The following is a 25,122-nucleotide window of genomic DNA, read 5'->3' as shown; positions in this document are numbered from 1 at the left end:
CATTTATGGTTACACATCTGCTTCTCAGAATAGTAACCACACTCTTGCTGAAGTCCCACCACACCACTTCACGTGCTAATAAATCCGAAATAGCACAACATATTCCCAGCTATTTACAAGAAAAAGACATTCTAGGTTTCTTATTTTTATTTTATTCTACATGTACATAACTAATTAGTGCTCCATTTCAGAGGCATGAACAGGTGGTTCTGAGCATGAAGCACCCAAGGGTGGGCTGGGGGAGCAGCATGCATGGAGGCAGCCCACACCTCCTTGAGCAGGGCTGCTCCTCTGTTCCACCACCACGAGGCTCACCTGCATCATCACTGCAGCTGAGTCACAGTCAAATGGTGACAGTCACCCTCCCCAGGCAAAGCAGGGCGGGGAATGGTTTGTGTAATGATAAATCTACATGTCTTGCACAAACCCAACCTAAAATGCCAACCTTTCAGGTTTTCTGCAATACTCAAAGAGCCTTTTGTGGAATACCTGAAGGCCACTGCTCATATTAGTCAAAACAGAGATTAAGATCTCCAAAAATATTTGCTCAGGCATTCCAGAATCCTGCCCCAGAGTCTACTAAGAATAACAGGGTCAGTGAAGCAAGTGTTCAGCTAAATGAGTAATGCTTGGAGTCAAGTAAACAGCTGGGCAGACACAGATGCTATCTAGGTTGCTCTTTCAGACAAACAAAACATTAAGGGCTCTGATTCATACTTTTCAATAAGCTCTGTCAGAACACCAGCTACTAGTGCTGAAGGTTCAGGTGATGTTAGAAAGATCAGACAGCAAGGAAAAAATCCAGCACACACAATCATTTTCAAAGGCACACACACCTTTGATATCAGGCATTTACGTAACAGCTTATCTGCACCAAAAATAAAGTCAGCACCATTTTTTTCCCAGAATCTTAGCAACCTCCCCTCCAAGGACAAGATCAGGGAATGCTGTCAAACACTGAACCCTACAATTTTCCTTAGTACTGTGATCCTGCATTAGCACTTTGCATCCTCATCTAAACAGTTCATGGCAACCACAGTGCCTCTGACAAAGTCTGGCTACAGAAAAAAGACTGAGCCATGCTGTAAAACAATTTCTGAAGTTTCTAGATAATAATATGGTTAGATGCATAAGCAGATTATCAAATGTGTCATAAATGTGGAAATGCCTTCACTGTATTGAAAACACCATAATAAGTGTAAACTTCATTTTCGAGCAGGAACAGAGCATCAGGGGGAAAAGAACCACACCTGAAAGAAAATAAAAATACTTTAACTTCTAGAATAAATAGTGAAAGGATATTTTTTCTTTTTCAAGCATTTCCAGGCAGCCTGAAGTAAGAATTCATGCTTGCAAAGTAGACATCTAAGTACTGACATGTTCCTGAGCTTTTGGGTGACATAAAATCCCTTAGAAACAGAGATCACAAAAGGTCCTGATGACCAAAGACTGTTGTACTCTTCTTCAGAAAAAGACCAAAAGGACAATCAAGGAACTAAAAAACTAATTGCCCCCCCCTTAGGTCCTTGGAAAAATCATGGAGCAAATCTTCTTGGAGCACATTTCCAGGAACATAAATGGGATAGTGAATGGCAACAGATGGCACGGATTTAGCAGGGGTAAATCTTGCCTGAATAACAAAATTATCTTCTCTGCTACAATTTCTGGACAACGGATTTCTGGACAAGGTGAGAGTGATGAACATCACTGACTTGCACTGGGTTTTGACAGTCTCACATAGCATTCCTGTGTTCAAGTTAAGATGTTAACATTCTGGATGGGTAGACAACAAGTTGGGCTAAAGAATGTTTAGCTAGCTGTGCCAATGGGTTGTACTGTCCCTGCAAGCTGGTAACAAATGGGGTGCTGCTGGGGTCCATCTGGGAACATGCCCTGTTTAATACCCCTATCAACAACCTGGAGGATATGAGGGAGTGCACTCTGCAGATGGTGGGGTGGGATGTTGGTATCCAGGACTGCTATCCAGAAGGACCCGCACAGCGTGGAGAAATGTCCTGATAGAAACTTCATGCAGTTCAACAAGGACATACAAAAGTTCAGCATCTGGGAGTAATGATGTCCCAAAAGCTGTCCCCTCCTTCCAGTGCTGTGGATGAATGCATGGGCCAGATCTGCAGACACAGTCCTGAGGAGGGTGGCAGACTGAAGCTTCACAGAAGCCCCATACCCACAGCAGCAGTGGGGGTCAGTAGCTGGACCAGGAGCCGGGGAAATGACCCACACCTCTGTCAGCACTGTCAGACCACATCTACATTACTGAGACCAGTTTGGGGCCCTTCAGTACCAGGCACTGACAATCCCATGAGCTCAATGGAGAGCACCCTGGGCTGGGGGCTAGACAACTTGTCCTGTCAAGGGAATGTGATGGTCCAAGGTTTGCCTAGCCTGGAAAAGAGACATTTTCAGGAGAATCTAATAGGAGCTTCCCTACAAGGAGGTTATGAAAAGACATATGAGCCCTTTATGATAACATATAGTGGGAGGAAAAGGAATAACAAGCATAAACTTCTCTATGAAAGAAAGGACATAAGGATAAACTTTTCAACCCTGCTGACAGCCAAGGATTGGAATAAGTAATCCAAAGAGGTTGTGCAATCTCCATCTTTGGAGGCTTTCAAGATCACTGGAAAAATCTCTGAGTAATCTGGTCTATTTCATAGCTGACCGTGCTTTGAGGGGGTGGTTGTACAAGAGATTTCTTCAGGTCCCTCTTGACCTGAATTACCATACAGCTCCATAGAATTCTTTCTACTGCTGCAAAGACCATCTCTGCAGTAGAGTGTGTCTGGTAACTGACTGGAAGCTGAAAAGGCACAGTATTGAGTACGATGGTGATGCTAACTGGACTACTCAGTCCAATTCATCTATTCACACTTGAAAGATTTCCAAATGAGATTTGGAATGCAACAGGAAAAAAATCCCCACATTATTTCTTAGTTACTTGAACGTATCCATTTGTCTTGCTTAGAAAATCACAAAGCAGCTCTAATCCTGTTTAATTAAAATATGATATACAACTTTTTATTTTGCTCTGTAAAAGGTTTCAGTATGTACAAATGAAAGTCTTTGTGAGTCTGGTATCTTTCCTACATAAAGAACAGAAACTGGCCAGCTCCCAAACAGCCTCACTGCAGAGGTCAGTCAGGTGAAATGAATGCAGGAGAAAGGGAAGGTCCCTTCCCACATACAGAAGTACTGATTCAGAGATACTCAACACTCAGCATTTCAAAAAAAGAAATGTAATATTTGCCTGTTCAAACTGAAAAAATAAAGCACCTTTAATTTTGGAAGGACAATTCCCAGCCTATTCGACTCACCAGGATGAAATGCATGTTAAACAACTGAGAAAGTTTTCATTTCACAGCACACAAATTAGCCACTTACTACACTTCCTAGAAGAGAAAGAAACATGTAATTTTTGGCCTACACTCGTAATGATAGGTAATTTTCATGCCCAGAACAGTGTGATGTTTTATTAAAATTTTCCCCAAGGAAAAAATCAAGGTGTTGTTGTGTCAGTTTTTATGCAGCAATTCAGCAGCTGATCATTTGCATTAATTGAGTATTATACTGGTGATGATTCTCCTCTGCAATCACTGGATATGCTCCATTTCTCCTCCAGATGGTCTTCTCCCAAGTCCACAAAATTGTCTGGGAAGCTGATAACCTTTTACAAATTGACAGCTATCCTAAAAGTAACTATAGTTTCCTGACATTTACAGATTATATAACAAAATACTGGGGGTCCAGTTGTTTGCATTGTATATTTTGGTATTTTATTTTGGATTTGGGTTGGTTTTGGGTTTTGGGGTGCATTTTTTGTTGTTGTATTGTTTTGTTGTTTTGATTTTTGTTTGTTTGTTTGTTTAGGGGCTTTTTTGTTATCTTGTTCTACTTTTTTTTTTTTTTTTTTAAGTACATCACCAGAATCAAGCTAAGGAAATTATCAGTGATTTGAAGAAAAATAAAGAAAGAAAAAAAACAGTGGAATCACATCTCAGGTCTCTCTCTGGGCATATGCCTCACTTGTTGGGGAGTGAAGAATGAAATTTCACACTACCTAAACATGCTGAGCATCACTGTACTCCAGATGGAGGGAATAAAATCCCAGCACTGCAATGGTGGCAGACATCCATCCACTGGAGCAAACTGCCAATTGAGACATGGGAGCTCAACAGACTGTTAAGGACTAACACTAACCCCAAAATTACCATTGAGAACCCTGAACAGGAAAAAAGACAGGGTTACAGAAATTTCCAAAGCTCATCTGCACTTAGCTGCCTTTCCCTCTCTATGAAACCTGAATATTTTATCACCTTGATGGTTTTTTCCCACTCACCTATGTAACAGAGAAAACAACAGTTGACTTAAAAGCAATTGCTGGTCCCACCGAGGGTTATGTTTTCATTGCTGGTCGAAATCTAGACTTAGTTTTATAAACACTGTGTAATTGACCTGTGAGGTTCAATAGCTCAGAACATATTGAACAAAGAGCTTAGCAGTATCCTAGAAAGGATTGAACATAATGATTAATAGCCTCTGTAACTAGACTAAAAATTGCAAGAACCTCAGTCTTCATGCTCCAGGGCACAGACAACCAGCTGAGATCAAGCATAAATTTCTGCCCACTATATTACTGGGAAATTACATGCACTGGGAATAGTTTACAGCTTTAGAGACTTGCAAGACTTTTGGTTTCTTCGACCGGTTGGAAAGCATCTACATTCATCCTTAAACACCTTGGAAAGCAAGACATTCTCAGGGAAGAACTGCCTAAATTGAAACAGTTTCTGACAACTGTCCATCTCATCAGATTTTTAAAATTTTTAAAACAGCTAATGCTTCATAATATCATTAGAAAACTGATCTGAAACTCCACTACTTTTCCTTGGTGATTGGGAAAAGCAGCCACACCACAAACAACCTCAGTCAACATCCCCCTACCCCAAAACACACACACACAAACACAAAATGAAACAATTCAAGCCAAATCCTTTTTTAATGAAAACTGGTTGCACCAGCTTTTCTAAATTATGCTTATATGAGAAAGAAGCTTATTTTTTAGCAGAAAAAAAATCAAGAACTTTAAATCTTTTCTAGTTTTCACTCAAAAACTACTTGTATTCACAAAGGACATGGTTGTGTTCTACCCACATTTTTTTTCTTCAATTCATACTTCCATGGGTTGTATTTCTTATCTGAATTGGGCTTTCTGCCACAACTCTATATGGCATTCCCATAATCTGTTTTCCTGTTGCAAGGCATCACACTGGAGTTAGAGGCAGACTTGGCAGTCCAGGAAATAGATCCACAGTGCAGCAACTACCCGTTAACTTGGGTTAATGCTGCACTGACATTTCCAAACCCAATAATTTGGGAAAATATTATTATTCAACCAGATTGTCTAAACAGGTAAGAACATAGCATTTATAGCTACAGCATTTAAAGCTACAGCTCAGCTGCTGTAGCATTTACATTGGCTCTATGGTTCTCTAGATTTCCAACTTCAAACATTTACATATTTATTACTATTTTGAACAGTTATCCTTCCATCCCAATGCTATCAAATTTGCCATAGCTTGCCACAGATTTTTGCAGTTCCAGTAATACTTCATTCTTTACTAGTGGTCTCTGAAATTCTTCTTGTTTACCAAAATCTTCCACAAACTAAAGGATACTGCAACACAACGACCCATTCTAGTGATTTTGCTACTAACATAAACATTTGGTTCATGAGTTTCTTGACTTTTTGACTTCAATAAAGATCAAGTTCTCAAATAAAAAGCACATTCTTATTATCTAATAAATAAAAAAATATATACAAAACACACTATATATATTAATATAATGAGGTAAAAAATAGAATTAAATGAATCATGGACAAAAAGTGGGCAGAAAGAACTTCCATTGCCATTAACATCTGAAAAACCAAAGTACTGCCATATAACAAACAAGAAATTATTCTTATGGCAACAAGGATACAACAAAAGCAGAGTAAGAATGTGGAGTTTTTTTCCATGCAGTCAAAGACAAGGGCAAGCTACCCATCATTTTTTGTTTGGAAAACTGGACAGCAACCTTCTTGATGCAAGCCAAGACTATATTAAACTGACAAGATATTTTAATACTCCACTATAAAGAAGAGGCTGCAAAGCCTTAAGCCTGGGATATAACACTTAAAATGTAAAGGGAAAATAAAGCAGAATTTTTGAATTCTTATAAAAATTCTGAGCAGGTGAGACCAAACATGGAAAGCATGACAGAAATCAAACAGCATCTTTTACAATGCAGGAAAGCACTGGAAGGAAAGGAGGACATGAGAAACAAGAAGTTGAAGGACAGATGTCTAACAATTTGATTTTTGGTTACTTACAGTGATGCAGGCTCTGAAGATGTCTGACACTCCTTTATTAATGTGAGGATAATAATGTATCCTCACTTAAGGGTGGTAAAAAACAGTCTTGAGGGGGAACTGGAAGTATTGGTACAAAAAAATAAGAGCTGCAGCAAGAGCCTCCCATGTTTTAAATACACTTAATTGGAAGACAGATTGATACACAGGGCTCAGCAACTTCATCGTGCATCAGAAGTCACAAAAACAGCTCAATGTATCTTGTTCCCACTCTTCTTCCATGACATTTCAGTCAAAATCCATAATATCCATTCCTTGATGATGCTGTGGGCATAGTTAAATCTCAGGGGGAAGAAAACAAGTATTAATTTTTTTAATTGCCCCGTTTCAGAAGGGTCTAGCTCAATTTGGATGCAAATGTGGAAGTAAGGCACTCCATAAAGCAACAGTGACAGAATCTAGGCAGCAGAAACACCATAAAATGTAGAGAAAAATGGTTATTTCCTTCCCCATTGTTTCCTACATTTCAACATCTTCAGGCAAATAAGATACAAGAAATAGCCTAACTTTTTTTTTTTTTTTTTTTTTTTTTTTTTTTTTTTTTTTTTTTTTTACTGTAGGGTCACTCAATGAGTTTTCACTATTTATTCATTTATCTTCATGACAGAATTTCGACAATGCTCTCAAAGCTGCTCTAGTATAAAACAGAATGAAAAAAAATAAATAACTTCAACAGTTTTTAAAGCAGTACCATGTTCTGCCCACGTGTATCCATGTTCAATTCTCAGTACCTTCAGCAGGCACTGCTCACAGATGCCAATTGCTGGCCTCAACAAAACCAAAATGTGAGTGAAGCCCAGCTCATGAGGAACAAAAGCAAGTTCATCAACTGCAAGCACATACACATCAGAGCACTCAAGCTGCAGCCACAAGACTTTGGCATGGAAGATGAAAGTATTGCCCTCCCTCCAAGAGAGAAGGCAAATTAAAAAATAAATCACTATAATGTAGGGAACTCTGGAAGGTCAAAATCAAAGTATGAGGTAAGGTGGTCTCCAAGATGAATGGAGCTAACAGAATTATGTTTGTTTTAATGACAAAATAAGAATGAGGCTGCCTTTTCCAGTGGCCAGGAAAAAAGGCATGAAAGCAAATTGGGTCTCAGTTCCTATTCTGGCCTAGGATAATTGCTAAGAAGAATATGGAATGTTTTATCTGGAATCTCTTCTGAAAACACAACTGCCCACAAGAATTTTGGTCCTACTATTGTTCTGATGCTTCAGTATCAAAACTTGTTTTAAAAAATCCAACACATTAAAAACTACTTTCTCGAATGAAAAAGCTGTTCATCATTAAAAATAGTGGCCAGAGCTTTGCCAATCATATACAAATATATTAGTTTCATATATAATGAAAAGTCATATATGTATAAACATGCTGCACAGCATCTGCGTAATAAAACTACATTCAGTGCTGCATATTTGCCTGACACTTCTTTAATGAATGGAAAGACGATGTCCCCAAGAAAACAACCAAGATCACCTAAGTATTTTCATGTCTTACATCAGACTTCAATGTACAGAAGAGGAAGTAATTTTTCATGTGCTTTTTGAATAACCGCTCTGTATTTCTTGAACCACTCTTGACCAATGCCTGGGCATTTTTTTGGAAGCCAGTCAGTAGCTGGGAGGAATGAAAGTCTGAGAAAACAGACAAAATGTTCTGTACGTTATTAGTTGTCATGAAGTGCATCTCTGATCCTTACCACTTTGTACTATTAAAGGCTAGGACAGTAACGTATCACACACGCACATAGATGAAAAAGTTAAATAACATGTATAACTCTCAATTACATCTATAAGCAGAAGCCTGCTGTTTCAAATATCTGTAAGCATGTTCTACAGATTCACTTTAACTCAGGATTGCATTTGTAATGCAAACTGGTCTAGTCTAGGAAGGAGACTGAATTGGAATTAATTTCTAATTTTTCTTTTTAAATATTTCAGTCTGACCCAGCCCAACTGCACAGATCACTACAGCTTTCATTTTTCCACTCTGGTGTGTATAAATTACTAAAACATCACCAAATTTACAGAAAATTAAAAAGCAGTTCCAGTTTTAGCACAGTGGGCTGGTTGCTCCGTGCACACAGTTACTTCTCCCAGCTCTCCCCACTGAGACTGCTACCAGCTGGCTCTTTTCTTATGGGAAAGAGGTTTTGTTTGCCTTCTTTCTTCTTCCTCAAAGTTTACTGTACACCACTTGGACATAGAGATAGGCAGTAGAGACTTCACACTTGCAGACCCTTGCCAACAATTCATTAGTATTTTCTTCACACATTTTCAAGTGAAAATAGCTGTTACAATTACCAGCACTGGAGAGATGCTACAGTCACTTTTGCTAAGTACAGAATGATACTATTAACACCTACTTCTCAGCAGAAAAATGTCCCTTGCACTGCAACAGCCATCAAAAAGAGCCATCCATCTCTGTGGGTCAGTTAATAGAGTTTTGGCTGCAGAGCCCCCTCGGTCACAAAAGGCCAGCAGCAGAAATCAGAGCAGGTCTAAGGAGCAGGAGCTGCAGCTATAGTGCTGCCCCAAGTGCAAAGCAAAGCTCCTGTCTCAGAAGCATCCATTCGGTACATGGGCTTGGCCATCACTTTCCAGTGAAAATTCCACCCTATGGATGAGCTGTCTTCTAAATGAATTGCAAATTATACACCCATGGAGTGCCAGCTGGTATTGTTTCTCTGTAGTTTTCTTTCAGTTTCCCTCTCTCTCCCCCCCTCAATTAAATACAACGATATTCATGCCCTGTCATGTCTTACTGCTTAATTATGTACTTTGCAGAACAAAGCTTTAAAAATGAGACTATCAAGCTGGAGGGGGTAGGGGGAAGAGCAGGACAACCAGATGTGCAGAGAGAGAGAAGGAAACAAAGGGCATTTTGAAAGGGGAGTGAGAGAATTAGGATTTGTGTGGGGATGAAAGGATGGGAAGACAGAAATAGAACAAGAAGATCCACATAAGACTTATTGGTTCATTCACTTTAATTTATAAAAAGGAATATGCTGTATTAAATAATTTAATAAATAGTTGGAGCTGTTTGTTGTGAGATCTCAACCCGCTTCCATTTCATGAAGCAATAGATACACACTTCTTGCTGGCAGAGAAAGAATGCTGCATTGTTTTACAAAACTAAAAAAACCCAAGGTAAATGAAAAATATATTGGCAAGTCTTGGGTTAGAAGGCATATTTTAGTCAAGTTTAACAAGTTAAACTAAAAGATATTACAAAGATCTGCTGCAGCAATATTTCATTCACAATAAGACAGTTTTTAACATATCCATTTCATCTAAACTTTCTTTATCAAGTGTACTGCTAAAATTTATTTTGTATACACAGTCGAGAGAAGGTTAATTAATTAATGAAACTGCTGTTTTATCTTCTCTTACAATTTGAATGTTGTGTATATTGTGGTACAACAGGCAGTAGGGACTCCAAGAGCAAAGTTCTCGAATCAATTTTCAGTGGGACACAACTACTGGAAACTAATTTGTTCAAAAGCATTCAGGCTCACTGTAGTCCTAAAATATTCTTTAAAAAATAATTACCAACCACTGCAAGTATACTATATTTTGGCATGTCAAAAATGTTTTGTACCAAAATTTTAAAAAATTCAGGGAAGGAGAAAGACTTTTTTCCACTTGAATAGAAAGGGAGCAGCAGAGCTCTTCAGATCCCCACTAACCACAATTTTACAGCACAGTCCCATGCCCAGAGTGACCATTAGGGGAAATTATGCTTTTCTAGTTTTCCAGTTTGTACAAAACCATTTAGAATCCAGCTGTTGCCTCCTAACAGTGCCAAGGGAGCTTGGTGGCAAGGGGAGGTTTAATGATCATGAGTTACTGTGTCATTTGATCAGTGGTAACATAATAGTTTGGAGTTGGACATCTTTATACTTCCCAATATATCAGAGCAAAAAAAAAAAAATTTTGAGGTTCCCATTTCCTTTACAATTTTGAAATCCTTTATTCAGTTGCAGTATTCAGTTATCAGAATTACTGTGTAGGCAGAAAATTCTCCCTGATCCTGCATGAATAATAAATTATTCCACATACACTTCAATTCTATTTGTATAAATATTTTGTAGGAAACAGCTTGCTTAGTATTGATCTACTTCTTCTGGTTTCACATACCATATACAATGGTTTTCCATTATTTGCTGAACATGATTCTATTTATTGAACACAGACACAGAGAAGTGGATTTTCCTTTAGCCTCTTGCTGGCGCTAAGCACAGAAAGAACAGCTTTACAAATGAAACTGACAACTTCAAGACAATTTGTAAAACAGAAATTAAGGTGCTTTTTGGACAACAGAGTTAACAGAAGCATTGACTCCTAAGCAGTGATCTACTTTAAAGTTAAGCAATGATGGTCACATTTCATAGCAAGAGCTTTCAATATAAGAAATTGTCCTGTCTGCAGAGAAGGGTGCAGAGCTGAGCACTGTGTGAGCATAGCTATATTGCTATTTTATACCACCCACATCATCACCAGAGGGCTTGGTTTCAGGGGACAGAAAAGCTGAATACAGCCCTGGAAGTGCACCCTTTTGTCTCCTTCTCTCTGGTGTGGCAAGCACATTTCTCTCCCCCTCAGGATTTTTCACAGAGGTGCACAGAGAGAAATTAAAGAGAAAACAATTTATATTTCTCCTCCTTGTTTTCCTATGTAGAATGTGTTTGGAGAATTTACCTGGAGTGAGTGCTTGATCAAATTCTGGTGAAAATTATTTGAGCCTGATGGCCAATCCAACCCACCTGCATCTGGACTCGAGAGAGAGGGTTATGAGTCGTGTCAGAGACCGAGTCAGAGAAAGTAGTATGTAGATTTAGTATCTTCCTTTTTATATAGTATATTAATGTAGTTTAGCATAGTTATAATCAATAAATCATTCAGCCTTCTGTATTGAGCCAGACATTGTCATTTCTTCCCATTGGGTTTGCCTACATTTACAATACTCCAGCAGGCAGGTGGTCAGGATCTGCCCTGTGGACTCCATCCTCAGCCAACGATGCCGTGTCCCACCCGTGCCTCGGAGATGCCCTGAGAAGAGCTGGTGTGGGAAGCACTGCGTGGAACCAGGAGCTGGAGGCGAGCCTGAACCCAGCTGAGTCCAATCTGAGCCAGCCTGAGCTGAAGGGAGCCAAGCAGAGCCAGGCAGAGCAGGCAAAAGCAGCCACACCCGTGCTGTGTGGGATCAAATCCAGCATCCAAAATGGTGGCATGGCAAGGTGTGGACAGCCTCTCTTTTAGGGATTTGTCTGTCGTTGCTTTCTGTTGTCTTGGGCTCAGGGACAGAGAGGGTCAGCCGCACAAAGTGGCCACAATCCTGTCTTTGTCCTGGCTACCACATGAAACTAAGCTAAAGTGGTGAAAACACCTTCTGTGTGTAAAGCGCCTTCTCTGTTGCATACTTTTGTTCTTAATATTGCTGCTGCTACCATGCATTTCTTATTCCATTGCTTTGTGCTTCCAGAAAATTGACTCAACCTGTATTCTCTGCCTTTGTCCCTCTCTTATCAGAAGGGGCAGGAGAAAGGGGACTGGTTTATTTGGAGTTTAATTTCCAGCCAGTGTTAAACTATCACAAAGAGAATCCATTTGCTTGCCCATATTTTAATGCAATATCATCCAATATGACATCACTTAATTTCTCTCACAACAGACTGCAATATTCTACTGCACTAAAGAAGACCAGTACAAGTGAAAGTTGATCCATTCAAAGAACTGTTTCAGTTCATTTTAAATCAGATTAAGAATAGAATAAGAAATAGCCTTTTATTTTTTTTTCTGACATACTCTATTTTATTATCTACCTGTTTTAGTGAATTTTGATGTATTAAAACACCTAATGTAAGCAAGCATGAATGGAGGTTGTGAGAATCAAATTTAATGCAAAGAAGCCCTTTCAAAAAGGGGGATACTTGACATTAAAATTTCCAATATTAAAAAAAATGAAGTAAGCTTGGCTAAATCTTGACCACAAAAATTAGGATATAGATTCATCTAATTGTAGAATAATTTGGTTGGAAAAGAACTTTAGGACCATCCATTCCAACTGTTAACCTAAGACTGCCAAGGCTACCACTAAACCATGTCCCCAGGCATTACATCTACATTTTTAAGTCTTTTTAATGTAGGTTGGTTTTTTTTACATTTACTTTTTTTGCATCTTTTAGTATCTTCAGGGATGGTGATTCAACCAGTTCCTTGGGCAACCTGTTCCAATGCTTGGCAATCCTTTCATCTGAAGAATTTTTTCTAATAACCAATCTAAACCTCCCCTGGTGCAACTTGAGGTCATTTCCTCTCATCCAGCCCACTGTTAGCTAGGGTAAAAGGCTGCCCCACACCTGGCCACAACCTCTTTCAGGCAGTAGTATAGAGCAATGACATCTTCCCTGAGCCTCCTTTTCTCCAGGCTAAATACCCCCAGCTCCCTTAGCTGCTCCTCATCAGACTTGTTCCCCAGACCCTCTCCCAGCTTAGTTGTCCTTCTCTGGACATCATTTCAATGTACCACAGCTGAGCCCAGGATCTGAGGTGCAGCCTCACCAGTGATGAGTACAGGGGGACAATCACTGCCCTGGTCCTGCTGGCCACACTATTGCTGATACAGGCCAGGATGCCACTGGCCTTCTTGACCACCTGGGCACACCCTGGCTCAGGTTCAGCCATCTGCTGACCAGCACCCCAAGGTCCTTTTCTACCAGGTAGCTTTCCAGACACTCATTCCCAAGCCTGTAGCACCACAAGGGGGTTTGTTGTGACTCACGTGAAACACCTGGTACTTCACCTTTATATTTATGACCTCATCCCACTGGCCTTGGCACATCAATCCAGCCTGTCCAGATCCCTCTGCAGAGCCTTCCTACCCCCCAGCAGATCAAAACTTCCACACATCTTGGTGTCATCTGCACACTTACTGATCCCCTGGTCCAGATCATCAAAAGATACCAAACAGGACTGGCCCTAATACTGAGCCTTGGGGCACCCCACTAGTGACCAGCCACCAAGTGGAGGAAGCAGCATTCGCCACCATTCTCTGGGCCCAAACATCCAGACAGTTTTTAACCTATCAAAGAGCAAACTGTCCAAGACATAATCAATCAGCTTCTCTAGGATAATGCTTTGGGAAACAACATCATAACTCCAATGACTCCAGTGGCTAGGAAGTTTCCACAGTCCAAAGTCACATATACTGGGTGTGGCTGAGATGGAGCCCATTTTCCCCAGAGCAGCCCTGACAGTGCTGTGCTTTGTATCAGTATCTAGCGAGGTGCTGATGAACACTGTGGCTACTGCAGACAGCGCTGGCACAGCATCTACACTGCCTCTCAAACTTCTCAGCCCCTCTACTTGTCAGCTGGAGCTGGGCAAGATTTTGGGAGGGGACAGAGCCAAAACAGGTTATCCCAACTGACCAAAGGAATATTCCATACCATGTGGCGTCTGCTCAGCAATAAAACCTAAAAGGTAGAGCAGGGAGTGGGGGGAGCATTTGTCATTAAAACGTTTGTGTTCCAGAGTAATTTCTAGGAACACTGTAGTCCTGGCCAATGTATGAGGCCTTTATCTTATTAAAGTGCCTTCATGTTGATCTGATGTTTTCCATCTTATTTTCTCTCTCCTCCATCCTGCTGAAGATGGGTGTTATAGAGTGGATGGTGGTCAACTGGTGTCCATCCAACATCAGCTCACCACGCTGTACAATGTTGCTGTCCTTCTCAGAGAGACTTTGCTGAAACACGATGACTAATCAAAAGCCTGGTCATCAAATGCCATATGACTAATCCTGCCAAAACCAGCTTAATCCAACAGGCTGTCAAATACTTTAACTCATGCTGCACCTCATTCTTCAAGTTGTCTTTTTTGATTTTGGAGAGACTTGCACAATAAAGAACCAAATACCCAAAAAAAAACCAAAAAATCCACAGAAGAAAAATGGCTCTTCTGCCTACAAATTACATGACAACATTTTAAATCCAAAGGGGACGTAAGCAAAAACCAAAGAACTACTCCAGAGACTTCAACTATTTTACATGGCAGAAACAAAAGCATTCCTTTTCAACAAGAGATTTCTAAGGCAGTTGCCATCATATAAAATACCCCAGTGCATGTCAGAGTTTTAAACATCAAAAGGCCATACTTAAGTAATTAAATCACTGAATGTTGTACACAAGAATTTTCCAGCTCTGTCCCAGTGTAAGGTTTAATTTGTTTTGAACTCACACCCAGTCAATCAAATACATGCATGACACCTATTTTCTGGATTCTACTTTGACAATGAGAAAAAATAATGTTATAAAAAACATTAATCTCATGCAAAATCTATAGTAATGCATCAAATGACAAATCACTGACTCCTGGCAATAACTGATATACAACAAATACCATCTCAGTTCATTTGAACAGCCTTTACTTACAACAGATACAAACAACTTAATATCTGTTTTTCCATACTGACACTCTTTACATATACTGATTAATTGAACTGTGGGCTTGATGGATTTTTAAAATTTTTCATTCTTCCAAGAAAAGTAACTGCCAGAAAAAAATTAAAGTGTTTTTTTTTTTTATTTATACAGTAAAAGTTTTTAATTTATACAGTAAAAAAGCTGCTGTAGTAAATGAGAAAGCATATGAAACATTCTTACATTCTTGCCCACACAAGTTAAAAAAATATTAAGTTGTGGAAGTTAGATGCAACCGCTTAAAACCTTACTTCCAGAGCTAGAAATCTTTAACTGGTTGGACTAAAAAATTTCCTCAAAGCATATGCTACACTCAACAACCACTAGACATAAGAGCATAGCCTAGTTTCAGCCTTATCTATCCATACAAAAAAGAGAAAAACACAGATGTAAGCAAGTTTACCTCTCTGCAGCTTTAACTGCATACTTGTAGTTAATACATTTTGAGCTCTATAAAGTCATTACCCAAATGTGGAACCAGATGCATTCAAATAGTTTGACACCCAAGATATCCAAACCAGTCCTAAGGTCCTCAGCCTTCCCACAAGACTGGGGGGCCAACTTCAAAGATGCTGTCAACATCAAGAGAAATTGTGTCAAGAACCTCTAAGTGCTGCTTCTGGGGTTGGTTCCTAACCCCAGCAGCAGTGACCCAACCTCTCAGGCCCCAGGCTTCACCTCTTCACACTTTGGTGTGAGCTTTGTGCCCTGCAGTGCTGGCAGTCTTGGCCTGTGATGGTACAGTTATTTTCAAGTCTGACTTCAAAACAAGTATTAGAGGGCATAAAATTATACAAAATTAAGCTTATTATTTCCATAACTTGCCCTTACATCAAAAACTTTCCTGGCCTCTTCACCCCTTTGCTTTTTATTCTTTTACTGATTATGAGGTAGTGTCCTGTACTTACACACATAAAGCAAATTAAAATGTCCTCATTTTCATACTGACTTCCACTACCTTTTATTTGTATTCTCACATACCTCTTACCCCAATTTAAGAACAAAAGCAACTTCATTTTAAAAATCCAAAATGAAATGCTTTTTTATATATCAGGCTCTGCTTATTAAATACAATAAAAAGTGTAACTTTTTTCAAAACAGATTCACACATTTGCACCTTAGAAGTAGCATAGCTTGCTCCCCAAAATTATAACATTCATCTGCAGAGAACCCTGATAGCTACACATTTCTATAGCTGGGACTTAAACCATGAGAACCTGGTATCTACACTAATGTCTGCTAGCATGTTCTTTTAAAAGTTTTCTGTGCCAGTGGTGTTAGCCTAGGTATTTACAGGTATTGTATGTCTATACCATAATAAGCTTTGCTATATGAATTTACTCTCATCTACATGTCCCATCTAAATAGCAAAAGATACATATGTAAGATTTACACATTAGTTGTAGGTGCACTTTGAACTTCCCCACCATTATAGGAGTGACTCTGCAATAGCAAATATTGTACACAAAGCTGCTGTTCTGCAGAGATGCTCTGAGGCAATTGCACTTTTTTGTCAAAAAATATACAGAATTTAAGAGTCAGCTTAAAAATACCTAAGTATTGAAACAGGCAGGTAACAGTTTCTTTGACTCTTCCTCCCCAATCATCTCATAAGAACAGTTGTAATGAAATTTTACCAATTCCTTCAATTAACACTACATCAGAAGTATTTTATTAAGTATAAAACAACCAAAAATTCAAATAAATACTGCCAAATCAAACACCATCATTTTGATGAATTCTCTGAATGGATGAGAGCTGGCACCAAAAAGAAACTTTGAGTTGTACATAAAAAAACCCATTTTTTTACTAATTTCTGTGAAGACCTAAAAAACTCAACTGGCTTCTTTGACTTCCTGGCCCAGCTGCAGAAGAGGCACTCACAACTCTGCTCCCAGCAGCAGGCAACAAACACTTGGTCATCCAAAGGACTGCCTTGTAGCCTAAGTGCCAGTGCAAACAAACCAAACAAATCTAACTAAATACACAGCAGACAAGCACAGAGATTGCAGAAGTGGAAGACCATTTCTAACACCACTGTACCATCACCCCAGGTTATAATGCAGTAATCAGCAAAAAATAACAGTTTTTGTAATCACAGTTTTGTGCATCCCAGTGCTACTTTTTGCTTTCAATACTAGAATGAGAGGAGGGACCCCAGCCAATTATTTTTTTTTATCATCTGGATCTTAATGAAGTTTATGTCCTTGCTTGCTGTTAAATTACACAGATTAGTAACACATGAGTAAAATAAATACAATCCTTCACATCATTACATTTCAAATTACCACATCTGAGAGGGAAAGCACAAACAACATGCACTTGGCATGTATGGAACATTTGCTGCCCAGGTTTGAAGGCAGGACTTCTGTTCAAAAGCCTCTACCTCTTCAGCCAAAGAAATAATTTATTCAGCTGGCTGCCATTACAGGCTTCTCAATGGGAGAAAGTGCCTTCTAACACTGCATGAATACAGTGGCAATGAAATATAAGAATAAAGAATTATCTGGACTTACTTTTCATCAAATGCTTCTGAACCTGTGGCCCTAGCCAACCCTGCACAGATGCACAGAAACCAAGGATGCAAAGGTATGCACAGACTGCAGCCCTCCACTCTGACATTTAGACTCTGCCAACCAAGCATCTTAAAGGATTTCATATACTGCAGCTCCAATCACAAGTTTATCAAATGCCCATGAATGTGACTGATCTGTGAAGTTACGGGAACATAACTTCACTTAACCTCTCCTGGAGTACATCAGTTTGCAGCTATGTACATTTATAATGTGCTCCTATCAGGTGCTTCATATGTATCCAAACCCTACTCCTAACATCATTTTACTAGTGAATCAATCAAGCCTAATTGTTCCCAAGTTCAAAACCAGCAGCTGCTGTGGGTTGACACAGATCCAGCAATGAGCAGTTTGTTCAGGACTACGTACCCGATTCACCTCCACATCTAAGGATGTGGTGCTATGCAGAAAGGGTCTCAGCATCATTTTTCTCCACCAATTAATTAGCTCATCAGCTGAAGACAGCTCAGGGGGCATGGGATTGAAAATCTACCATCAACATAAACTATTTTTCCTAGCAATCACCGGTGGAGACAATAAATGGCCTTGCCAAAACACAGTGTGTATCTCAATGCTACTTGAATACATTACCCTCCAAATTGGAATGGGAACAGATCATTTGATTAGCTTGATCTAGATGGGGAAACACTGTATACAACCTTATAACCTACAACCCACACCACACACTTGGACAGCCACCAAACACTGGATTTTTTTGAAAGAGAGCCTTTTTGATTCTATTTCTCTCAATAACATAATATCAATATTTCTTTAGTCTTTAAATAAGGCACTGATTTGATACATTATGTGCTTGAAAGACACACAACACCACAATCACAAAAACACCTTTTTCAAAGAAACTTTACATGAAGCAATACCAGCTCCATTTTGCTCAATCCTTGCAAGCAGTTCAGAGGCAATGGCTCTGGACAGCAAAGCAGCAACCTCTGGCATGACTCCCACCAGCTGCCTCCATTCACATGTAAACCACAAAGGTTGGAGGATATTTTTCCTCACAGACTTGTCCATGAATGGTATGACATGATTCAGAAAGCCCAAAGAGACATGCTATTAAAAGCCTCTACACACATTCCCAAGTAATAACTCAGTTTCCAAGTCTTTCCTTGTGTTCTCCATCATTTCCTCTCCTGAATCTCTAACTCTGGTAACACTACCAGGCTAGACACTTTTTTTTTAATTCCTCTTACTCTGCTTTCTGTCTTTTGTGCTGGAAAGGAGGCTTTGTCCTATTTGTTTTCCAACATGCTGAGCACAGCTATAGGAGAATCTGCTTATTGCCTCAAAGTATTGCTCACTGATGGGTGAAATAAATAACAGTGTCTTGCTTCTTCTCTTTCCCACACTTTATTCCTTAGCAATGCAAAACAGAGTCTTTACATCAAAAAAAAAAAAAAAATCCTTTTTTTTAGAGGGGTCTCAGTAATGCTACAAAACTGAAGGAAGTGACAGTAAATATCTTAGATTTTCTCTGGCGTCCTTCTGCCACATAGAGTTTATTTGTACAGTCTGCAGAAATACTTTGGCAAAAGTTTACTTTCTGAGCATGCTGAGTTCACTTCAGATGGCTGACATTCCCTAGAAGAGCCAGGAAGAAAGAAAAAGAAATGTCTTGGGAGTTCCCATTTCCTCTCAGCAAGACCCTCTCCCAAACCTCCTGCCCTCAAAAATATGTAACCACTATATTCTGTGTACTTTCCAGGGATACAAAAGTGCTCCAATCTGCCTTCCCAGTTTAAAAAAAAATTACATTTGTGCTTAAAGGGGAAGAAGGAGCAAGAGCAAGATCAAATTTTTCAAAAAATATTTTATCACTTTTAAAATCTCTATTTTATAACTATTTAATTCCTTTTCACTACTTGCTTTTGACATACAAATACAAATACTATTGATGAAAGTCAGACAGAAAATTATATCCCTCTGCATGAAGCACTTTAAGCTAAAATGACTTCAGAAAGCCAAATTAACTATCTTCCCTCATCAGATAAACCAGAGACAAGCTCTCAGGATCACAAGAAGGAAATTACACAGTGAAGTGGCATGTTCTTACTCTCTTTTGCTTGAATCTCATGCCCCAAAATATAATGAAAGCAATTTCAATGTATATTGACAAAATTACCTGTGAAGAAAACACAGGCAGCATTGATGATCAAACTGCTGACAGAATTTATATGTTCATATACTGATTTACCCACAATAAGTTATTGAACTACTTCCTCACATCACATTTTGAAAATGAATGAACTTTTCAAGGTATTTGACTACAAAAACCTTCTTCTGTAATACTGGACATAGAAACTGCCTGGAAGCCACCAACACATGTGCCCCTCTCAACTTTTGTTTTGATCTTGAAAGGGATCAGATTTTTCTGCCCTGTTAGAAAATTCCACATGGGTTCAGATTTCATTTCTGAGGGGCAAGACATCTTTTTTGCCCTCAGTATCCTTATGCACCCCAGCATTAATTCATTCAGATACCTTCTCACACCTGTACTCTCTATGCACTACTGAACAGAGATGCCAACGAACCAGCAGAAACAACCCTGCCAAAATGGCTAACTTCAAAACATAGATTTCTGATTATTTATGCATGTTTTGAAATTTGTTTAAATTCCCTTCTGGGCAGAGGTCCTTCAAATACAGTCAACATTCATTTCTCATTAATTAATGGGAGCTATTTTTACTTCAGTATTATTTTAATAGTAAATATTGAAATGCATGTGAAATAAGTTGCCTTACAAAGACACAGAAATTTCTGCCCTTCTTTCTAGTGCACTGAACAGAAATTTATTCTTGCCAACTGCAGCTTCCAAATGAAACAGCTCACAATATTAAAAAAATTGAAGGAGTAAATCACCATAGTAGATGGAGTGCTGACATTGTTGTGCCACATTCAGAGCTTCATGTTAAAAACCAAATTCCTAAATTAAATGACATTTTTGAAGAACATAATCACTTTTCAACAAAAATTTTTCTATTACTTTTCTACTTACAGAACCTTTCCTAACTTCCTTGGCTTTTCCCACTTTGTACCTTGGGGATAACAACATTCTGATTCACTTCATCTGAAAGCCTTATTTTCAAGAAACAGATGATATTTCAGTAGACTACATCAGATCTAGGTTCTGTTTGAATTACTTCATCTTCTTGTATTTCACTTAATTGTCTGAAGAGGAGGCAGTCCATCTTTCCAAATGACTCTCCAAGTTTCTGTTTGCCAGTATAATCATGTAGTTGACCCATCTAACCCAGCTTGTAGACCCTAATGCTTCAACTGGTATCTAAAGCCATCTGTGGTCTTTCCCATTCTCTCTCCAGCATTGCCACTGATAAAAGATGGACTGTACCACTTCCAATTGTCTTTTTCCTCCTTTCCTTTCCTTTCCTTTCCTTTCCTTTCCTTTCCTTTCCTTTCCTTTCCTTTCCTTTCCTTTCCTTTCCTTTCCTTTCCTTTCCTTTCCTTTCCTTTCCTTTCCTTTCCTTTCCTTTCCTTTCCTTTCCTTTCCTTTCCTTCCCTTCCCTTCCCTTCCCTTCCCTTCCCTTCCCTTCCCTTCCCTTCCCTTCCCTTCCCTATCTCTGGCAGATGTTTCTGAACAATATACTCTCAATTCCCCTTTATGGCATTCTCTGTATCAATGGCTGTGTGTATGTTTTTAGGCAGTCTCTGTTGAATGGAAGTTATTCAGCACATCAGAATCTGCTGGGAAAACAGGCAAATATGGGAGTAAGACATGAGATGCCTTTATGCCAGAAGGCATGAATGGATCAACTGTTTCTTTTTTGATCTGTAAACAACTACAGAGGTCCTGGACAATGTGTCTTTGCTAGACAAATGAAAGGAAACTAGGATGCTGTTCCTGATGGTTTCAGTGTCAGAGACCTTTCCTCCAGGCTGCCCTCTCCCAGCAAGGAAATCACACAAAGATGTAGAGTAAAATACCACACACCACTCATGCTAACAAAACCAGATAAACAAAGGTAAGAGCCAGCAAACTTCCAAGTCAAACCATGAAACACAATCTAGAGGTGTGATCAGGATATAAAAAATCATACCTACATCTGTCATGATGTATGATCTGTCATGGTTTTAAGTTTAATATAAAATGCATTAAGAAACAGAAGTTATTTTCAGAGGTTTTCTGGTGCCATCAGACAATTTAATGCCATTTGGTATCATTATTCACTTAACAGTAACAGCAAAAAATATTTCTTCCATAAACCCCAGCTGCTCTGGGAAACATGGTGCCCTTAGAGCCATCAGAGCAGGGGCTGCAGCCTCCAGAGTACTGCAAAGTCAGGGTCAATGCCCTTCCAAAGCATTTAAGGCCTGCTGTTTGTAGCAACCTGAACTGAGCAACACGGTAACATGTGCTGCCCCTGCTGCCTGGAGCTTATTTTCTTCACAGCAGCCCATCTGGTGCTGTTTGTATTTATGGCCAAAGCAGAACAGGTAACACAGCAATGTTCCTGCTGCTGGTGGTGCTTGCACAGACTCCAGACCTCCTCTGCTCCCACACTTCCCCCATGATGCAGGCTGAGCTCCAGGTGGGCACGGACACAGCTAGGACAGCTGACCCCAAGTGACCAAAGGGATATCCTGTCACACGTAACATGATGAAAAGCCACAAAAACCAAGGGTTTGAACTTTCCAAGGTAGCTGCTCCTCAGAGACTGGTTGGCATCACTCTTCCTGTGGGAGGTGGTGAGTGGCTGCCTTTACATTACTTGTGGGTTTTCTTCACTTATTAAATAGTCTTTAACTCAACTCACAAGGTTTTCTTGTTTTTACTCTTCCAATTCTTTTCCCACTGCAAGGAGCAGGAAAAGGAGGGTGTGAGGGAGGGGTTGGTATGTGATTAGTTGCTGTCTGGGTTAAACCTGTCACATAAGGTCTTGACTAAAAAGCTATAATGTGAAATATTTGTGAAATGTGAAGTTATTGTGCTGCTTAAAATATATGTCTGTTACAGACTTAAACAATCATCACTTGCTGAAATGAAGTAACAGAAGTGTCATATTCTCGAAGTCTATGAAAACAAAGTATTGAATACAACAGCAAGCTCATGTGGGCATACTTAAGAATAAAAAGAGATTCTGTATTGTAAAGCACTTTCACAATCATCATCTTGTAGGGTTCAGAACCCTGGATTACCACGAAAAATCTCTGTGAATGGAAGCTGTTGTGCAGAGAACCTTTAGGAAGTGCTGTAGGTACTTTAAATACATTTTAGTAATTAAACAACAAAGGACAAAACAGAGCAAGTCTAGTATTTCTTCCCAATAATAATGAAACTACAGCTTCTGTTCCACTGTTACGCAAATATGGGCTACAACTGCAAGTTATAACTTTTCTGTGGAAAGAGGCTGTATGCCAACAGAAGTGTACATCCTATTCTATTTTTATTTTACCTTTATTTTTGGAAGGAAAAAATGTCATTATAATAGAGTGAATATTAGTTAGTATTTCGGGCTTCTGTATTTCTTTAAATTCAGAACATAACTACAACGCCTCCAGTCCCCCTTGTTTTCTAGGTATTTTCTAAAATATTCAAAGGGAAGACTAGACAAAATGAGGTTTCTACTGAGGTTTCTTCTAACTGAAGTATTTTCTTTCAGATGAAGTTTTTGTTTGCCACTTTTCTACAGAGAGGTGATCTACTGCATACTTATGAACTTGTGGAAATGTTGAAGTTTCATGGCAGGGCTGTCAGACCCCAAACAAGGGAAGCACAAACTGCACCACCACCACAAAAACTCTACAGAGTGAAAACAAAATGAAAAAAAAAAAGCTTATTTGACACAAGCAGTACTCTGAAGAATAAGCACCAACATAACAAAAGAGGAAATGAAATTGATACCACAAAAATAGTCATACAAAGCAGAAAAATGAAGCTAGCATATACAATAGCCTGTGGTATATTACTGTGAGAGCTACAAGCAAGATAACTGAACTCTTGTACACAAAAGATTTTGAAATACAGATGATGATAAGCACAACTTTAAAAACTATGTCAAAAGTTATACATAACCTTTATTAAATATAAAGCATTATCATGTATCAAATCAAGAAATAGAAAAATACAGAAAATTAGGCTGGTCAAAATTTTCCATTTTTTTTGCAGAAGCATAATGGTTTCTGGAAAGATGCCATTAAGAAAAGATTTTTCAGAACCAAAATTGGACCTAGTTGTTGTGTCATCTCTGTAAAAGAGAATTAGCTGGTGATCACAAAATGCAGCTGGGCTGTGTGATAAACATGCTGACACATTATCAGCTTGTCTAGAGTGAGCTGGATCTTCTTTAAGAAGAGTGTTGGCCCCTCCTCCTGTTACAGACAGAAAAGGGATCTGAAATCCCAGCACTTTGAAGAATAGGTAAAATGTTTATTTCCCAGCTCAAAATTAAGGCATACTACACTTCTACAGTAAAAGAGCCTTTACTCACAACTCTTCCTTGATGTTAAACAAAAGAGTACATACACATATACACAAGAAAAATGCCCACAGAGATATCCAAACTTGTAGGAAACAGAATACAAACAAATTAAAGCAACAAGTCCCTGTGGTCCCATTTGGAAACACTGCACAGGAAATCCAAGTTGTAAGGTGAAACTATTCTGACTAGGAATGCAAATAGAAGCTAAATAGAAAACAGTTTAGTTGTAAGTTATTTTGAAATATTTAAGAATTCAAGAAGGCAGAAAGAAGACAACATCATAATTAAACATTTGCTTTTTGTTAGCATTTTTGTGGAGTTTGTAAAATCTCTAGAGAATGTGTTGCCTGAATATGAAGTCACATTTTGAATACTGTGTCAGTAATAAGACATCTTCCCCTCCCTAGAAAACACCAGATCCTTCACTATACTCCAGTTTTCCTTTACTGGTCTTCACTTTACTCTCTCCAGGCTGGAGATGGATTTGTCAGAAACTCCAGCTCTTCTGTAAGAGACAACTTGTCTCTGCAAAAAGAATTATTTTCTTCTCTTTTATTTATGCCAGGCATTTGAGTAAGATAAATCAGAAACTGTAAAAGATGAACCAATACAAAGCCGAACCAATACAAAGCCAAGACTACACCTGGCGTTTTGCCAGCAAAAGTAGCATTATTTAACAAAACTACCCCTAAGAAACATTACCACTATGATTTTTATGTGCCCCTAGCTCCAAACATAAAAATGCCAATATTGGATGAAACCACTCAGCCAGTCTGCTTTCTCTGTCTCCCAATAGATAAGCTCTGTGGTTTCTGTTGAGGGCGTGCACATACTCTTCCACTGAGAGTCACCTCCAGATGTTTTCCATTTGTCCCCTCCTCCAACATGTGCTCTGCTGCCTTCAGACATGCTTCACTGTTCCACATCTTGGGGAAAAACTCGCCCCCACCCCAAGCCCTGCTGAGGCTTTTACCAGTCCTGAAGCCCCTTTACTGCAGGAAGGCAGAAACAGCAACAAGAGGCAGTGAGGTCAGTTCAGTGGAGCTCTCCACAGAAAACTTTCCTCTGCTGCTTCATTCTTTTTTTACTCAACTTGTCCACATCACACATAGTTTTGTGTATCTGTCATAATTCTCCTTGGTGGTCTTTTCCAGGCTTAACAATCCTACTCTATTT

The 25,122-nt window shown here is 39.2% G+C and overlaps 1 protein-coding gene and 1 pseudogene across 3 annotated transcripts in view; both read right to left on the bottom strand.

The window, feature by feature from the left end:
- CDK14 (cyclin dependent kinase 14) overlaps positions 1-25,122 on the bottom strand; it is a 314,718-nt gene that overhangs the window by 268,194 nt on the left and 21,402 nt on the right. The gene's annotated exons all lie outside the window — the stretch shown is intronic.
- LOC146768146 (pre-mRNA-processing factor 6 pseudogene) overlaps positions 1-25,122 on the bottom strand; it is a 58,969-nt pseudogene that overhangs the window by 18,513 nt on the left and 15,334 nt on the right. Inside the window, exon 1 of the transcript XR_014953223.1 lies at positions 1-25,122. This exon is cut by the window's left edge and continues 18,513 nt beyond it; it is cut by the window's right edge and continues 15,334 nt beyond it. The product of XR_014953223.1 is annotated as a pre-mRNA-processing factor 6 pseudogene (transcript).

The sequence above is a fragment of the Lonchura striata genome, chromosome 2, assembly GCF_050655825.1.
Source record: "Lonchura striata isolate lonStrDom1 chromosome 2, ASM5065582v1, whole genome shotgun sequence".
In the NCBI taxonomy this organism is placed as follows: domain Eukaryota; kingdom Metazoa; phylum Chordata; class Aves; order Passeriformes; family Estrildidae; genus Lonchura; species Lonchura striata.
This window is presented reverse-complemented; position numbering and strand designations above follow the sequence as displayed.